Source organism: Anomaloglossus baeobatrachus, chromosome 5 (genome assembly GCF_048569485.1).
Source record: "Anomaloglossus baeobatrachus isolate aAnoBae1 chromosome 5, aAnoBae1.hap1, whole genome shotgun sequence".
NCBI classification, from domain to species: Eukaryota; Metazoa; Chordata; class Amphibia; order Anura; family Aromobatidae; genus Anomaloglossus; species Anomaloglossus baeobatrachus.
In genome coordinates this window covers 190,797,010-190,816,562 of record NC_134357.1, presented here as the reverse complement: position 1 = coordinate 190,816,562, position 19,553 = coordinate 190,797,010, and the positions used below count along the sequence as shown (strand labels likewise).

General features: G+C 43.9%; 1 protein-coding gene across 6 annotated transcripts in view; it reads left to right on the top strand.

Moving 5' to 3' along the window:
- Window positions 1-19,553, top strand: part of ZMIZ1 (zinc finger MIZ-type containing 1) — a 553,945-nt gene that overhangs the window by 188,813 nt on the left and 345,579 nt on the right. Inside the window, exon 3 of one of the 6 annotated variants that reach the window (XM_075349062.1) lies at window positions 12,456-12,490. The exons of the other annotated variants lie outside the window; for them this stretch is intronic. The gene's annotated coding sequence lies outside the window, so the exon portion shown is untranslated. The remainder of the gene's footprint in view (window positions 1-12,455; window positions 12,491-19,553) is intronic. 6 annotated transcript variants of the gene reach the window in all.

Sequence of the window (19,553 nt, the reverse complement as noted above, 5' to 3'; positions counted from 1 at the left end):
GCTTTTTTGCACACTTTCTTCTTTATAAGTCAATATGATATCAGTACACACCACACCACTGCCGTGCCATGTTGCAGCTGCTGGCTTTTCGGACATGTACCTTACTAAAATATCTTCACACAGTGAAAGGATGAAATCAAACATCTAGCTGTGTTGTAGGTTCTGTCAACTGGGGTGTTGAGGGCACTTTCAGTCAAAGTGGCACTCTAAATCGGGGCAAATCTAGCTATGAGAATTAGACGGAGGGTAAAGAGCACATTTCTCACAATGAGGCAACTGTCAGATGAGTCAGATGATGATGACGATGGCTGTGTGGTGGACATGAGCTTGGTATCAGATTGGGGTCCTGAGAAGGTAATATCCTCAGAGGTAGGCCTTGGTTCCCCTTGTGCATAGCTTTCGATACGAGAGCATCAGAAGTGATATGCTAATGATCCTCTGCAGGTAGTGTGAGCCAAGGGTCATGTGACTGTGATCCGTTCGGATCACAGCTGCAGAGAAGAGGGGGAGGGAGCACTTTCTCCCTCTCTTCCATGGCCTGTCTCCGTGTACATCGTACTGCGGTTGGATGACATGCAAATGCAGTGCGATGTTGCACACGCCCCATAGACTTGTATGGGGGTGTGTGAGCTGAGACTTACTGCCAAATGTAACATGATGCGATTCTTTTCTCAGGCCGATATGGAATGAGAAATCAATCGCAGATAGACACTGCCCCATAGTTTTGCACTAGAGTGAGAGCAAACCAATGTTTAATCGGATTGCACTCATCCTTGCAAAATGCAAGTGGAACTAAGGCCGTAGTGTTGGTGTGACCAATATCGGCGTTTCCTATCTGCCATCACCTTAGATGTTGGATACATTTTCCATGTTGATGACAGACAAATTTTTGGCAGTCTGCAGACTCTGCGAAAAGAAAAAAAAAAATCTGTGGGCGTCCAGGCTCAAATAGACTATGAACTATGGCTCTCCAGAAGCACATGAAACAGCATTAGTTGGCTTCCTACCCCTTCTCCTATCGCTATTCTCAACCTCAAGTAGTACTTAAGGTCCAGTCACACTAAACAACTTACCAGCGATCCCAACAACGATAGGGATCGCGGGTAAGTTGCTAGGAGGTTGCTGGTGAGATGTCACACTGCGACGCTCCAGCGATCCCACCAGCAACCTGACCTGGCAGGGATCGCTGGAGCGTCGCTACACGAGTTGCTGGTGAGATCACCAGCAACCAGTGACCAGCCCCCAGCCAGCAGCGCCACGTGGAAGATGCTGCGCTTGGTAACTAAGGTAAATATCGGGTAACCAACCCGATATTTACCTTGGTTACCAGCGCATGCAGCTACACGTGCAGGGAGCAGCGCACACTGAGCGCTGGCTCCCTGCTCTCCTAGTTACAGCACAGTTAATTAACCCGATGTGTCCTGCAGCTACATGTGCAGGGAGCAGGAGCCGGCACTGACAGTGAGAGCGGCGGAGGCTGGTAACAAAGGTAAATATCGGGTAACCAAGGACAGGGCTTCTTGGTTACCCGATATTTACATTGGTTACCAGCGTCCGCAGAAGCCGGCTCCTGCTGCCTGCACATTTAGTTGTTGCTGTCTCGCTGTCACACACAGCGATGTGCGCTTCACAGCGGGACAGCAACAACTAAAAAATGGCCCAGGACATTCAGCAACAACCAACGACCTCACAGCAGGGGCCAGGTTGTTGCTGGATGTCACACACAGCGACATCGCTAGCAACATCGCTGCTACGTCACAAAAGTTGTTCGTTAGCAGCGATGTTGCTAGTGATGTTGCTTAGTGTGACGGGGCCTTTAGTCTATGTCAACATAACCAACATCTTCATGTACAACTTCTGCTTTTCTTAGTCCAACTACTACTCCTTCTCTGTCCCACTGGTAGAGATCAATCCCTCATTGTGTGTCAATGAAGCATGCCTATGTTCCTAGTCATCTGCTTATTTTTCAAGACAACTCCCACCTGGTCAAGTTACTGTTGGTGCAGTTGCAGATGACATGGCAGGTATGATACTGTTCATTTGGCCCTCTGCTGTCACAGCATCAGCTCAAAGTGGTGGGAAATCAATGGCCTCCCAAATTAACGTCCGGGATGTATCACAGTGTTTAAATGCTGCTGTCAGCAATTGACAGGGGCATTTAAGATTCCCACACAGCAGCAATCTGTGGGGACGCTATTATAGGCAGATGGCCACTATATTATAAAGTGGGCTCTGCTGATGATATACTGAATGTTTCCCAGTTACTTATCCTGTAAGTGTTTACTGTAGACAAGCCAGATACATTACATACAGTTAGGTCCAGAAATATTTGGACAGTGACACAAGTTTTGTTATTTTAGCTGTTTACAAAAACATGTTCAGAAATACAATTATATATATAATATGGGCTGAAAGTGCACACTCCCAGCTGCAATATGATAGTTTTCACGTCCAAATCGGAGAAAGGGTTTAGGAATCATAGCTCTGTAATGCATAGCCTCCTCTTTTTCAAGGGACCAAAAGTAATTGGACAAGGGACTCTAAGGGCTGCAATTAACTCTGAAGGCGTCTCCCTCGTTAACCTGTAATCAATGAAGTAGTTAAAAGGTCTGGGGTTGATTACAGGTGTGTGGTTTTGCATTTGGAAGCTGTTGCTGTGACCAGACAACATGCGGTCTAAGGACCTCTCAATTGAGGTGAAGCAGAACATCCTGAGGCTGAAAAAGAAGAAAAAATCCATCAGAGAGATAGCAGACATGCTTGGAGTAGCAAAATCAACAGTCGGGTACATTCTGAGAAAAAAGGAATTGACTGGTGAGCTTGGGAACTCAAAAAGGCCTGGGCGTCCACGGATGACAACAGTGGTGGATGATCGCCGCATACTTTCTTTGGTGAAGAAGAACCCGTTCACAACATCAACTGAAGTCCAGAACACTCTCAGTGAAGTTGGTGTATCTGTCTCTAAGTCAACAGTAAAGAGAAGACTCCATGAAAGTAAATACAAAGGGTTCACATCTAGATGCAAACCATTCATCAATTACAAAAATAGACAGGCCAGAGTTAAATTTGCTGAAAAACACCTCATGAAGCCAGCTCAGTTCTGGAAAAGTATTCTATGGACAGATGAGACAAAGATCAACCTGTACCAGAATGATGGGAAGAAAAAAGTTTGGAGAAGAAAGGGAACGGCACATGATCCAAAGCACACCACATCCTCTGTAAAACATGGTGGAGGCAACGTGATGGCATGGGCATGCATGGCTTTCAATGGCACTGGGTCACTTTTGTTTATTGATGACATAACAGCAGACAAGAGTAGCCGGATGAATTCTGCAGTGTACCGGGATATACTTTCAGCCCAGATTCAGCCAAATGCCGTAAAGTTGATCGGACGGCGCTTCATAGTACAGATGGACAATGACCCCAAGCATACAGCCAAAGCTACCCAGGAGTTCATGAGTGCAAAAAAGTGGAACCTTCTGCAATGGCCAAGTCAATCACCAGATCTTAACCCAATTGAGCATGCATTTCACTTGCTCAAATCCAGACTTAAGACGGAAAGACCCACAAACAAGCAAGACCTGAAGGCTGCGGCTGTAAAGGCCTGGCAAAGCATTAAGAAGGAGGAAACCCAGCGTTTGGTGATGTCCATGGGTTCCAGACTTAAGGCAGTGATTGTCTCCAAAGGATTCGCAACAAAATATTGAAAATAAAAATATTTTGTTTGGGTTTGGTTTATTTGTCCAATTACTTTTGACCCCCTAAAATGTGGAGTGTTTGTAAAGAAATGTGTACAATTCCTACAATTTCTATCAGATATTTTTGTTCAAACCTTCAAATTAAACGTTACAATCTGCACTTGAATTCTGTTGTAGATGTTTCATTTCAAATCCAATGTGGTGGCATGCAGAGCCCAACTCGCGAAAATTGTGTCACTGTCCAAATATTTCTGGACCTAACTGTAGCTGTTGGCCAATCACCCCTGTATCAGAAAATGGTCATCAGACATGTCTCATGTCAACTTCTCTCTAGAACAAAGCTATCATGAGTCTGAAATTGGCCATACCCGACCGACATAGTCTTCAGAGAGCAGATGTCTAGGGTCCACATACATGTTAGTCTGCTAAACCTGTCAATACCGACCGGTTTGGCAGACATAACTATTGTTTAATCTTACTATTTCGTTATATACTGATAACATTATACAGAAGAGTTGTATAGTCCACTGTTTACTTGATTTTTTTAAGCTGATTTCATATGACTTTAATTTAGTTCAGTGTTCCCGTTCAGTAATTGATGTGCAGAAACATGAAGGAATTGTGTAAGTATTGACGGTCTGCACTTTCTAAGCACAGCATACTATGCTAATACAGAAGGATATTGTTAGTTTACTGTGCAGCGTTATGAAGATGCTACAGTAGAGTAAATAAGTAGAGGCTGAGCACCCGTTGAACCATCTCACTTGTTCTATTTATTGCAGTAATATCTACAGCTCTTCATTTATTTAGTAATGGAGCAACACCAATGTTAGTTAGGGCTCGTGCAGAGCATTTTCCTTCTAAATATTGGATTGCACTTGGACCAGTGTTATTCAATGAGGCAATGCACTTGTCTGATTTTTTTTTTTTTCCTCTTCTCCCTAGGACCAAGTGATCTGGAGAAAAAAAAAATTGCAGCATGCGTGATTTTCCTCCAAAGATCCGATGGCAAGCGGCCATCCAAATCTATGGGTCGTTGAAAAAAATCAGATCACACTCAGATGACATCCTAAGTGTGGTTCGATTTTCACGGGCTGACAGAATGGAGAAACTTTTTTTATTATTATTCTCCATCTCCAGATCCCACTGTGATGAGTGTCTGATCAGCATAACAGCAGCATCCCACTAGCATATGGTAACGGATGCTACATACTCATGACCTTCGGCTCCTGCTCTGCTGCGAGCTTGAGCTGAATGTCATGCGACTGTGATCCGGTCTTGCAATTGGATCACCGCTGCAGAGGAGAGCCTGTGCGTATATCACACTGCATTCGGATGACATCAGAGTGCAATGTGATGTTTCACTCGCACCCGTAGACTTGTATTGGTATGAGTGGGCCGAGATTCACAGACAATCACAACATGCTGCAATTTTTTCCTCTGTCCAATTAGGGCTGAGGAAAAACTTACAGATCTTCGCTGCCTAATTGCTTAACAATAGGCCGAGTGCAATGTGAGATTTTCTCACATTGCACTCATGCGAGTCACACGCTTGACGCTGGCCTAATCGGACTATTTTTCTATGATTGAGGAAATACAGTTGTGTGCACCCACCTAAGGCTGACTTCACGTCCAGTAATCATCCGTTTAGAACGAATCCAGCAGTAATCGGTTGGCAAACAAGTTCTGCAGACAAAACTTTGTCTTTTTTTGAAAAAATAGATCTTTGCAGGATCTGTTTTTTTAATATGAGTGTATTGTAAAAGGATCCATTACCTGATTGCGATTTAGCCATTCATTTCATCCTGACTGGATCAGTTTCAAATGGAAAATAAATAGCGATCAGTTAACGAATCCATTTTCCATAGACTCCAATGTTAAAAAAACAGAACCTACAAAATCACTTATTTTCAAAACAGACAAAGTTGTGTTTTCAGAACTTTTTTGCCAATGAATCTCTGCAGGATCCGTTCTAATGCATGATTACTGGACGTGTGCCGGACTAATATTGCCATGTTCCCAAACCTGATAAAGGCTGTATGTATATAAGGGGCTTTGATGCAGACGCATTAGAGAAATGAAGAACTTAAACTAAAAATAGTTACCAATGGAAGAAACCGAAAATGATTTGTTTTGTAAATGGGAGATAAACCCGAAATTGATGTGCTTGGCTGTGTGCGGAGAACACCACTGGTTTGTGCAGGTTAAAGGCAGTCAATAATCGCTCCCCCTACCTTCATGAGCACCTAAGCCATTGGTATTCATGAAGTGATGCGCGTTCGCTTGTAATGGCCTCTCCTTCAGACAATTATTATTGTGTTATCCTTACGGTTTTATTTTTATTGGTATTTGGTTCACATGCAGCTTTGTCTGTGTATGTAGCGCTTGTTCAGCATGCAAATGCCTCCAGGATCAATGCACAGGAATGAAATCAATGAGAAACCACTGGCACATTGAAGGGGGGGGATGGGAGACTTAACACATGAGGTACCAAAAAGACCTTTTAACTATTTCCTTGAAGATTTAGTGATGTCCAGATATCTATATTCTTATGCATATCCTGCACATACTCTTGAGGAAATGTGCAAACCATGTCCCTTCTGTCTCCTGCCTTTAGCTTATATTCTGGCTGGTGATTTTAATTTCTTAATGTTTGAAAAGGAAATCTCTCCAGGAAATGCTTTACGTCTCCGATAATATATAACCCGGATTGGGATTACGATCATTCTTTAGTTAATTTATGTTTTATTGTATTGTTTTTTTTTATCATGATGAGTCTAGCATTACTGTGTCCTGTTTCTTATATTTTACTCTTCTACAGTGCCTAACATACGTGTGCTGCCTGCTTTTCTCCAATGTGCTTTCTGCAGAGCTTTCCTCCGCAATCAACCGTAATGTGTAGGAGAACCCAGATTCCAGGAATATGCATCTCTTGCCACATGCAGCAGCTGGAGACCACTAGTAATGTAAACTATGAAGGAATTCCTTCTTGGTATAATAATAAGGGTATGTTTAAAAATTATCCTCACATGGACAGCACAGAGCAAAGTAATTCATTTGGGCCAAAATCACATCCTAACACTCACCTATTTAACTGTATGGGTCCGCAGAAATTGGATCTGATAAAGATCATCTGTGTAGCATTTAATTTTTACAGATACATTTCAATTCTTAGCATGGAAATAAATCTGTTTGGTTTTATAAATTTTATTAACTGCAGATATATATAAACGGATGCTGTACAGATTACATATGGATGACAATACAAATGAAAAATGATCCGTTTTTTTTTTCTGGATGAAAATCGGATAATCATACGCTTGTGTGAATTTAGTCTAAAGGCCGCTTTATACGCTACGATATATCTAACAATATGTCGTCGGGGTCACACCGTTGTTGACGCACATCCGGCCTCGTTTGACATATCGTAGCGTGTAACACAAATGAGCGACTGTGAACGAGCAAAAATACTCACCTTATCGTTGCTCATTGACACGTCACTCATTTTCAAAAATCGAACGTCCTTCTTTGCTCCGGTTGTTAATCGTTCCTGAGGCAGCACACATCGCTGCGTGTGACACCCCGGGAACGCTGAACTGCAGCTTACCTGCGGCCGCCGGCAATGAGGAAGTAAGGAGGTGGGCGGGATGTTTACGTCCCGCTCATCTCCTCCCCTCCACTTCTATTGGCCGGCCGCTGTGTGACGTCACAGTGATGCCGAACGTCCCTCCCCCTTCAGGAAGAGGATGTTCGCCGCCCACAGCGAGGTCGTTCGGGAGGTAAGTACGTGTGACTGGGGTTACTGAGTTTGTGCGACACGGGCAACAAATTGCCCGTATCGCACAAACGATGAGGGCAGGTGCGATCGCACATGCGAACGCACGATAAATTGATACGTTTAAAGCGGCCTTAAGGCATCATTCAGACATCAGGGTTTTCTTGTATGAGAAAAAATTGTCTGAGTTTCCTCAGTTGGATCAGATTCATCAGTTTTTTTCACTGATTAAAAAAAAAAAAAAAGTTTCTCCACCTTCTCCTATCAGTCATTGAATAATGGACAGCACTTGGGTGTCATCCGTATGCTGTCAGATTTTTTTTCATGGACCCACAGAGTTGGATTGTCAGTTTTCATCTGACATCCAGGTCAGCTCGGACATGTCTCCGCAGTTTATCATGGACCAAAATCTGACATGTAGAAGGCTTCATACACTATTGTAGGTAACAGTGCTATCCATGGAAAAATTTAGATAGCCAATATACCGTATGTGAAAAACGGATGTGTGAAAGAGCCCTAAGGATGAGAACCACCAGCCCTCTCTCCTATAAAAGGAAAATAGTTGAGTGAATAAACAAGTATTGTGCACTCTTAAAGGGAATCTGTCACAAGGTTTTGGCTATCTCATCTGAGAGCTGAATAATGTAGCAACAGAGACCCTGATTCCAGCGATGTGTCACTTACTTAGCTGTTTGCTGTCACTTTGGTAAAATCAATGTTTTCTCTGCTGCAGATCTACCAATTATACAGAGCTCATGAATATGCTGGACTACCTGACAGCAGGCCAAGTAGTCCTCTAATGATGATCTACTGCTGGTTAAACACTAAGCAGCCCAGTAAGTGACACAGGAATGGAATCAGGATCTCTGCCTCAACGTTATGGTGTACTCTGATTAGGTGGCAAAAACTTGGTGAAAGATTCCCTTTAAATCCAAATGACCCAAAACTGGGAAAGATCCAATTATAAATTTTGCTGTCACACTTATTGCTGCTTGTTGAATTGTTTTTGTTTCTCTGAAGAATAAAAATTGGTGAAAAATATTGTTGTCTTTTGCCAAACTAACATTGTAGAAGCACTCAGGCAAGTGCTGCTCTACTCTACAACTTAAAGTAGGTGCCATAGACGCTACTCAGCCTAACTTCAATCTTGGAGGAGAACAGCACTTGTACTACTCCGTTTTAGTGACTTGCAAAGGTCTCCCACACCCGGTAAAAAGTAAAAACTGCTGACATGTCTTATCACATGTTTATATATATATATATATATATATATATATATATATATATATATATATATATATATATATATATATATATATATATATATATATATATATATATATATATATATATATATATATATATACACGCAGTGCTTACAAGTAGTATTCAACCCCCTGCAGATTTAGCAGGTTTACACATTTGGAATTAACTTGGCATTGTGACATTTGGACTGTAGATCAGCCTGGAAGTGTGAAATGCACTGCAGCAAAAAAGAATGTTATTTCTTTTTTTATTTTTTTTTTTTTAAATTGTGAAAAGTTTATTCAGAGGGTCATTTATTATTCAACCCCTCAAACCACCAGAATTCTGTTTTGTTCCCCTAAAGTATTAAGAAGTATTTCAGGCACAAAGAACAATAAGCTTCACATGTTTGGATTAATTATCTCTTTTTCCAGCCTTTTCTGACCAATTAAGACCCTCCCCAAACTTGTGAACAGCACTCATACTTGGTCAACATGGGAAAGACAAAGGTGCATTCCAAGGCCATCAGAGACAAGATCGTGGAGGGTCACAAGGCTGGCAAGGGGTACAAAACCCTTTCCAAGGAGTTGGGCCTACCTGTCTCCACTGTTGGGAGCATCATCCGGAAGTGGAAGGCTTATGGAACTACTGTTAGCCTTCCATGGCCTGGACAGCCTTTGAAAGTTTCCACCCGTTGCGAGGCCAGGCTTGTCCGAAGAGTCAAGGCTAACTCAAGGACAACAAGGAAGGAGCTCCGGGAAGATCTCATGGCAGTGGGGACATTGGTTTCAGTCAATACCATAAGTAACGTACTCCACCGCAATGGTCTCCGTTCCAGACGAGCCCGTAAGGTACCTTTACTTTCAAAGCGTCATGTCAAGGCTCGTCTACAGTTTGCTCATGATCACTTGGAGGACTCTGAGACAGACTGGTTCAAGGTTCTCTTGTCTGATGAGACCAAGATCGAGATCTTTGGTGCCAACCACACACGGGACGTTTGGAGACTGGATGGCACTGCATACGACCCCAAGAATACCATCCCTACAGTCAAGCATGGTGGTGGCAGCATCATGCTGTGGGGCTGTTTCTCAGCCAAGGGGCCTGGCCATCTGGTCCGCATCCATGGGAAGATGGATAGCATGGCCTACCTGGAGATTTTGGCCAAGAACCTCCGCTCCTCCATCAAGGATCTTAAGATGGGTCGTCATTTCATCTTCCAACAAGACAACGACCCAAAGCACACAGCCAAGAAAACCAAGGCCTGGTTCAAGAGGGGAAAAATCAAGGTGTTGCAGTGGCCTAGTCAGTCTCCTGACCTTAACCCAATTGAAAACTTGTGGAAGGAGCTCAAGATTAAAGTCCACATGAGACACCCAAAGAACCTAGATAACTTGGAGAAGATCTGCATGGAGGAGTGGGCCAAGATAACTCCAGAGACCTGTGCCGGCCTGATCAGGTCTTATAAAAGACGATTATTAGCTGTAATTGCAAACAAGGGTTATTCCACAAAATATTAAACCTAGGGGTTGAATAATAATTGACCCACACTTTTATGTTGAAAATTTATTAAAATGTAACTGAGCAACATAACTTGTTGGTTTATAAGATTTATGCATCTGTTAATAAATCCTGCTCTTGTTTGAAGTTTGCAGGCTCTAACTTATTTGCATCTTATCAAACCTGCTAAATCTGCAGGGGGTTGAATACTACTTGTAGGCACTGTATGTATGTATGTATGTATGTGTATGTATGTATGTATGTATGTATATATGTATATATATATATATATATATATATATATATATATATATATATATATATATGTGTGTAATGTAGGTATGTATGTATGTTACACTATCAATGGTGTATAGTAAGCTCTTATTTTTAGATAATTGCATTGTAAACTTGAGGTACATGGTATCCAATGGGTGTTGCACATTGCCCTAGTTTTATCTTTTTGTGTGAGTTTAGGATGGGTTTTAAGGTGGTGTCACACACAGCGACAACGACGTCGCTGCTACGTCACCATTTTCTGTGATGTTGCAGCGACGTCCCGTCGCGGTCGCTGTGTGTGACATCCAGCAACGAGCTGGCCCCTGCTGTGAGGTCGCCGCTCGTTGCTGAATGTCCAGCTTCATTTTTTTGTCGTCGCTCTCCCGCTGTGACGCACAGATCGCTGTGTGTGACAGCGAGAGAGCGACGAAATGAAGCGAGCAGGGAGCAGGAGCCGGCATCTGGCAGCTGCGGTAAGCTGTAACCAAGGTAAACATCGGGTAACCAAGGTGGTTACCCGATATTTACCTTCGTTACCAGCCTCCGCCGCTCTCACGCTGCCAGCGCCGGCTCCTGCTCTCTGCACATGTAGCTGCAGTACACATCGTGTAATTAAGCCGATGTGTACTGTAGCTAGGAGAGCAAGGAGCCAGCGCTAAGCAGTGTGCGCGGCTCCCTGCTCTCTGCACTGTGACATGTAGCTGCAGTACACATCGGGTTAATTAACCCGATGTGTACTGTAGCTAGGAGAGCAAGGAGCCAGCGCTAAGCAGTGTGCGCGGCTCCCTGCTCTCTGCACATGTTGCAGCACAGCGACGCGTGTCGTTATGATCGCTGCTTCGGCTGCTGGGTTTGACAGCTAAACAGCGATCATAACAGCGACTTACAAGGTCGCTGCTACGTCACAGAAAATGGTGACGTAACAGCGATGTCGTTGTCGCTGTCGTTTAGTGTGACCCCAGCTTTAGGTAACTGTGATTAACACCTCTACCTGTGAGGTTGGTGCAAATAGACCGGTATTTGATTGTGTTCCCAAGGCTGTCAGATCATTTGACATTTGATCTAACTTGGTAGACAATTAATTGGTTACTGTACAACCTGTGTGCCTGCTCTTTTGTGTTACATACTGCTTTTGGTTTAACTTTTTAAATGTATTTATCCATCTATCTCCACTGTTATATGTTCACGCTCAGGGGGACCACTTACTGCATCATCTACGTTTGTAGCTTCATTTGCAGAGTTAACTTGGATGCCAAGTTAGAGTGGCACACACTGTAATGAATGCAAAGAATTACACATGGGAAGGAACTGCTTCTTACCTAAACCATTGTTTCTGGCTATGGTAAGAGACTGCTTCTTACCTAATCCATTGTTTCTGGCTGTGGTAAGAGACTGCTTCTTACCTAACCCATTGTGTCAGGATATGTTACCAAACTACTTCTTACCTAATCCATTGTTTCTGGCTGTGGTAAGAGACTGCTTCTTACCTAATCCATTGTTTCTGGCTGTGGTAAGAGACTGCTTCTTACCTAATCCATTGTTTCTGGCTGTGGTAAGAGACTGCTTCTTACCTAATCCATTGTGTCAGGATATGTTACCAAACTACTTCTTACCTAATCCATTGTTTCTGGCTGTGGTAAGAGACTGCTTCTTACCTAATCCATTGTGTCAGGATATGTTACCAAACTACTTCTTACCTAATATTTTACTCCAGATTTGATGTTGATTTACTTTATAAAAAAAACCTGATTTGTTCTGTGATTTCTATCAATTTCAAAGAATTTGAAGTAGAAATAAAAACATGTAAATTGCTGTGATATAAACAGTGTGCAGAATTATTAGGCAAATTGTATTTTAGAGGATTTATTAATCAACAACTATGTTCTTAATCAACCCAAAAGACTCATAAATATCAAAGCTTAATATTTTTGGGAGTTGAAGTGTTTTTTTTGTTTTTTTTTCAGATTTGCCTATCTTCGGAGGATATCTGTTTGTGCAGGTAACTATTACTGTGCAGAATTATTAGGCAACTTAATAAAATCCAAATATATTTCTCCATCTCACTTGTTTGTTTTCACCAGGTATACCAATATAACTGCACAAAATTTAGAAATAAACAATTCTGACATGCAAAAACAAAATCCCAAAAAAATTAGTGACCAATATGGCCACCTTTCTTTAGGATGACACTCAACAGCCTAACATCCATAGATTCTGTCAGTTGCTTGATCTGTTTATGATCAACATTGCGTGCAGAAGCCACCACAGCCTCCCAGACACTGTTTCGAGAGGTGTAATGTTTTCCCTCCCTGTAGATCTCACATTTTATGAGCGACCACAGGTTTTCTATGGGGTTCGGATCAGGTGAACAAGGGGGCCATGTCATTATTTTTTTCATTTTTTAAACCTTTACTGGCTAGCCATGCTGTGGAGTAGTTGGATGCATGTAATGGAGCATTGTCCTGCATCAAAATGGTGTTTTTCTTGAACGATACTGACTTCTTCCTGTACCACTGCTTAAAGAAGTTGTCTTCCAGAAACTGGCAGTAGGTCTGGGAGTTGAGCTTCACTCCATCCTCAACCCGAAAAGGTCCCACAAGTTCATCTTTGATGATACCAGCCCATACCAGTACCCCACCTCCACCTTGCTGGCGTCTGAGTCGGAGTGGAGCTCTCTACCCTTTACTGATCCAGCCTCTGGCCCATCCATCTGGCCCATCAAGAGTCACTCTCATTTCATCAATCCATAAAACCTTTGAAAATCAGTCTTAAGATATTTATTGGCCCAGTCTTGATGTTTTATCTTGTTTCTTGTTCAAAGGCGGTCGTTTATCAGCCTTCCTTACCTTGGCCATGTCCCTGAGTATGGCACACCTTGTGCTTTTTAATACTCCAGTAACGTTGCAGCTCTGAAATATGGCCAAACTGGTGGCAAATGGCATCTTTGCAGCTTCACGCTTGATTCTCCTTAATTCATGGGCAGTTATTTTGCACCTTTTTTGTGCAACACGCTTCTTGCGACCCTGTTGGCTATTTGCCATGAAACGCTTGATTGTTCGGTGATCACGCTTCAAAAGTTTGGCTATTTCAAGACTGCTGCATCCCTCTGCAAGACATCTCACAATTTTAAACTTTTCAGAGCCTGTGAAATCTCTCTTCTGACCCATTTTGCCAAAGAAAAGGAAGTTGCCTAATAATTAAGCACACCTTATATAGGGTGTTGTTGTCATTACACCACACCCCTCCTCATTACAGAGATGCACATCACCTGATTTACTTTATTAGTAGTTGGCTCTCAAGCCTATACAGCTTGGAGTAGGACAATATGTATAAAAAGTATAATGTGATCAAAATACTCAGTTGCCTAATAATTCTGCACACAATGTATAGTTTCTTTGCATAGTGTATCTATATAGGCTAGACCAAAGCCCAGCATTCTGCATTTTTATTTTCAGTACCCTTATTTTTATTGCAAGGATCAGATGGCAGATTGGAGCACTGATACAACCAATGTTTATCTTTCCCTTTTTTTTTTTGTATTTTGCATGGAAGAAGGCTACATCTGGTAGTGCACATAAAATGACACCAGATAATTTAAATTTATCTTAACAGCAGATTATGGAGAACTGGAAGGAAAACATTCCCTATAGCCCCCCAATACCCAGTTCAAATGCAAAACCTGTTACAAAATCTTGGTTATCTGGTAAAGAGTTTGTCAGTAGAGGTTTTATTTCAGGCATATCTATGAGCTTTGTTGTGAGTGATTGTGATACATTTACATGCCGACCTCTTATATTATCATAGGAAAAGGAGCCCACTGACATTAGGGGTGCTTCACACACAGCGAGCTCGCTGCCGAGATCGCTGCTGAGTCACGCTTTTTGTGACGCAGCAGTGACCTCATTAGCGATCTCGCTGTGTGTGACACTGAGCAGCGATCTGGCCCCTGCTGCGAGATCGCTGCTCGTTACACACAGCCCTGGTTCGTTTTCTTCAAAGCCGCTCTCCCGCTGTGACGCACAGATCGCTGTGTGTGACAGCGAGAGAGCGACAAATGAAGCGAGCAGGGAGCAGGAGCCGGCGTCTGACAGCTGAGGTAAGCTTGTAACCAAGATAAACATCGGGTAACCAAGGTGGTTACCCGATATTTACCTTAGTTACCAGCCTCCGCAGCTCTCACGCTGCCTGTGCTGCCGGCTCCGGCTCTCTGCACATGTAGCTGCTGTACACATCGGGTTAATTAACCCGATGTGTATAGCAGCTAGGAGAGCAAGGAGCCAGCGCTAAGCAGTGTGCGCGGCTCCCTGCTCTCTGCACATGTAGCTGCATTACACATCGGGTTAATTAACCCGATGTGTACAGCAGCTAGGAGAGCAAGGAGCCAGCGCTCAGTGTGCGCGGCTCCCTGCTCCCTGCACACAGCGCTGGTAACTAATGTAAACATCGGGTAACCATACCCGATGTTTACCTTAGTTACCAGTCTCCGCAGCTTCCAGTCGGCGGCTCCGTACAAGCGCAGCGTCGCTTGCACGTCGCTGCTGGCTGGGGGCTGTTCAGTGGTCGCTGGTGAGATCTGCCTGTTTGACAGCTCACCAGCGACCATGTAGCGATGCAGCAGCGATCCTGACCAGGTCAGATCGCTGGTCGGATCGCTGCTGCATCGCTAAGTGTGAAGGTACCCTTAGAGCTTCCTCTGCACATTGATGATTAGGCAAATTCATCTTTAACATCTGTCGATACATAAACACACGCACGCACGCACGCGTGCGTGCGTATATGTTCACTAGAACTTCACAGGTTGCCACTGGAATCGTCTTCCACTCCGTGTTAGATGTTAGAGACCTTGTTCTTGTCCACCTTCCGTTTGCGGAAGCCCCACAGATGCTCAATAGGGTTTAGGTCTGGATACTTGCTTGGCCAGTCCTGCACCTTTACCCTCCATTCCTTTAGCAAGGCAGTGGCAATCTTGGAGGTGTGTTTGGAGCCGTTCTCATGTTGGAGAATACTGACTTGTTGCCCAGTTTCCCCACGAGAGGGGATCATGCTCTGCTTGAATATGTCACAGTACATGTTGGTGTTCATGGTTCCCTCATTGAACTGTAGCTCCCCAGAGCTGGCAACACTCATGCAGCCCCAGACTATGACACTGTAGGCAAGGCATACTTGTCTTTGTAGTCCTCACCTGGTTGTCACCACACATGCTTGACACCACCTGAACCAAATAAGTATATCTTGGTCTCATAAGACCATACGACATGGTTCCTGTAATCCATTTCCTTGATTTGTTTGACTTCAGCAAACTTTTTGCAGGCTTTCTTGTGCATAATAGAAGAAGCTTCCTTCTGGGACAAAAGCCATGCAGACTAATTTTATGCAGTGTGCAGCAAATGGTTTGAGCACTGAATGGCTGACCCTCCCCCACTCTTTTAACCTCTGCTGTAATGCTGGCAGAACTCGTATGTCTATTTTGAAAAGACAATGTTTGCATATGACACTGAGCACGTGCACTCAACTTCTTTTGTCGACTATGGCGAGGCCTGTTCTGTGTGGAACCTATCTGGTTAAACTGCCGGCATGGTCTTGGTCTTCATGCTGCAGCTCAGTTTCAGGGTGCTGGCAATATTCTGAAAGCCCAGGCCACCTTAATGTAGAGCAACAATTATTCTTTTTTTTTCATATATATATATATATATATATAAATCCTTAGAGAATTATTTGCTAGGAGGAGCCATGTTGACCTTCCAGTGACCAATATGAGGGAATATGTGAGCAATAACACCAAATTTAACACTCCTGTTCCCCTTTCACACCTGAGACCTTGTAACACTAATGAGTCACATGACACTGGGGAGGGAAAATGGCTCATTGGATACAATTTAGCAATTTTCACTTAGGGGTGTACTCACTTTTTTGACAGGTGTGTTGACATTAATGGCTGAGTGTTATTTAGAGGGTACACCAAAGTTATACAGCTGCACACTGACTTTTACATTGTATCAAAGGGCCATATCTTCAGTGTTGTCCCATGAAAAGATATAATAAAATATTTACAAAAATGTGAGGGGTGTAATCACTTTTGATATAGTGTATGTATGTGTATAAGTGTGTACCATATATAATATATAATAAAATTAGCACTGTGCAAAGTTTTAGGCAGGTGTGGAAATAATACTGCAGTATAAGATTACTTAAAAGATAGAAGTGTTGGTTTATTTTTCTAAATTAACAAAATGCAAAGTGAAGGAATCCAGATGACATCATTATATAATGTGACCAGGATTTGTCTATAAAATAGCATGAATTCTTGCACAGAGTTAGGAATTTGTAGGATTATAGTCAGGTGTAACCAGATATACCAGACAGATGATAATGATCATTATTTTTATAATTTTATTTCTATAGCATCGACCTATTCTGCACCACTTTACAATTCAGAGGGTACATGTAATATCAATCTCTGACATTACAATTTAAAGACAAGTGAGGACCTGCTCACAAGTTTACAATCTGTGAGGAAGTTTACATTATATATTGTGTGGTCCAGCCATCTTTTATTCTAAGGGGTATTCAAGTAAAGTCAAAATCTTCATATGAGCAGATATAAAGTACTGCTGAGTTCATGGAGGGTACAGGAACAGATGATAGGATCAGATTCTGAAAGAAAATTGGTATCCGAGACCAATTGAAGATTAGTAAGGTGAGGTGATAGAAATGTTTTAGGTCATGCCTATAACTGTGGAAACTGTAAATTCACTCGTTTGCTGGTGTAGTGTAACTGGTGAAGCCTGAGAAAAAGCTTAGAGAGGGGAGTGGGAGGTTCAGATTATGGAGGATGTTAGTCTTAGATCAGGGGTGGGGAACCCTTTCACTGCCGGGGGCCATTTGGAAATTTCTACCAACCTTTGGGGGCCGCAAAAAATTATCAGCTTGAACATTACCGTAATATATTTGGTCGAACAGTTAATTAACTCACTCTTACTGTGGTGCTTGGAGCTGCTTCTCTTTAGTGCAGCTGTGATGTTCGGTGATATTGATCATGTTGTTTCATACAACTGCTTTTCCAGATTTGTCTCGGTCTGGAGCTCAGTCGATAAATTGGTAAATCATATACAACACAGGAGACGCTGGGGGCACAAACATCACAGAAGGGGATGGGGGCACACATATGCATCACAGGAGGGGCTGGGTCGCATATACACATCACAGGAGGGGCCAAAGACATATACACATCACAGGACACAAGAAGGACGGGCTCTGAAATCACTGGGGTTGCACGGACAGTACTGACAGGCACGGACAACACTGGCAGTGGCACAGACAGCATTAGAGGGGCACAAACAGGACTGGGGGACATGTACAGGACTAAGGGAGCACAGACAGCACTGGGGGTGGCACAGCAGTGGGGGGATGGCACAAAGGACAAGGGGGGGCACAAAGGACAGGGAAGGGGCACATAGCGCTGGTGGGCATACATAGTACTGGGGCTGGTACACAGCACCACGGGCAGCAGGAGTCACACAGCACCACAGGAGACTCACAGCACCGTGGTAGGCAGTAGAATCACAACACCGCACGATGCTCACAGCACTGCGGGAGGCAGGAGGCTCACAGCACTGCGGGAGGCAGGAGGCTCACAGCACTGCGGGAGGCAGGAGGCTCACAGCACTGCGGGAGGCAGGAGACTCACAGCACTGCGGGAGGCAGGAGGCTCACAGCACCGCGGGAGGCAGGAGGCTCACAGCACCGCGGGAGGCAGGAGGCTCACAGCACCGCGGGAGGCAGGAGGCTCACAGCACCGCGAGAGGCAGGAGGCTCACAGCACTGCAGGAGGCTCACAGCACTGCAGGAGGCTCACAGCACTGCAGGGGGCTCACAGCACCGCAGGAGGCAGGAGGCTCACAGCACCGCGGGAGGCAGGAGGCTCACAGCACCGCCGGAAGCAGGAGGCTCACAGCACCGCCGGAAGCAGGAGGCTCACAGCACCGCCGGAAGCAGGAGGCTCACTGCACCGCCGGAAGCAGGAGGCTCACTGCACCGCCGGAAGCAGGAGGCTCACTGCACCGCCGGAAGCAGGAGGCTCACTGCACCGCCGGAAGCAGGAGGCTCGCTGCACCGCGGGAGGCATGTACAGGGAGGCTAGTAAACCTGCTGCTCTTTTTTTCTTCTTCTGTGGGACGGGAGCGCAGCGCATCTCATGCTTACTCTGCCCACAAAGTATGTGGCCAGCAGGCTGAGAACATAGTGATATGTGCACCACACATTGTGATTTAAGGGGCCGGCAGCTGACAAGACCGCAGCTGCCACCCAAAGTTCTGCAGTCCACGGGAATGTGCCCAGGGGCTGCATAAAAAGTCATTGGGGGCCGCATACGGCCCACGGGCCAGAGGTTCCCCATCCCTGTCTTAGATTATTAGAAGAACAGTGTAGGGTGGTAGACAGAGATGAAAGTTGAGATGTCAGGTGGTTCAGAATTGTGGAGAGCTTTGTGGATGAGCGTCATAAGTTTATGTTGTACTCTGTAGCGAATGAGTAACAAGTGCAATGACTGACACAGGAAGAAGGTATCTGTGTATCGGCTTCACAGAAATATGAGCTTGGTTGCTGCATTTTGGATAGGAGAAGGGACAGTTTTCGAAGATGGAGACCGATTAGTACAGCGATGCAGTAGTTCAGACAAGAATAAGAACAATAGATAGAGCTTTTTTCTGTTTCAAAGGTAAGAAAAAGGCGGATTCTGGAGATGTTTGTGAAGTGCAGTTGACATGAGCAAGTGATCGGATATAGGGAGTGAGGAAAGATCTACATAAAACATAACTCCAAGACTGCTAGCGTGCTGCATGGCAGTTATTGAATGAGCAGTCATGGAAATGGAAATAACAGACTTAGTAGAGGGAGGAACATAAGAAATTCTGTTTTTGTTTGGTTTTTTTTGTTGTTTTTTTTTAAAGATTGTTTCAAATACATGGAGGACATGTTAGAGACAGCAGGCAAGCAATCACTGGAGTTTTTTGTTGTAGCACATGGTTGATTTAATAAAAAAATATGTATTATTGGGTGTCTGC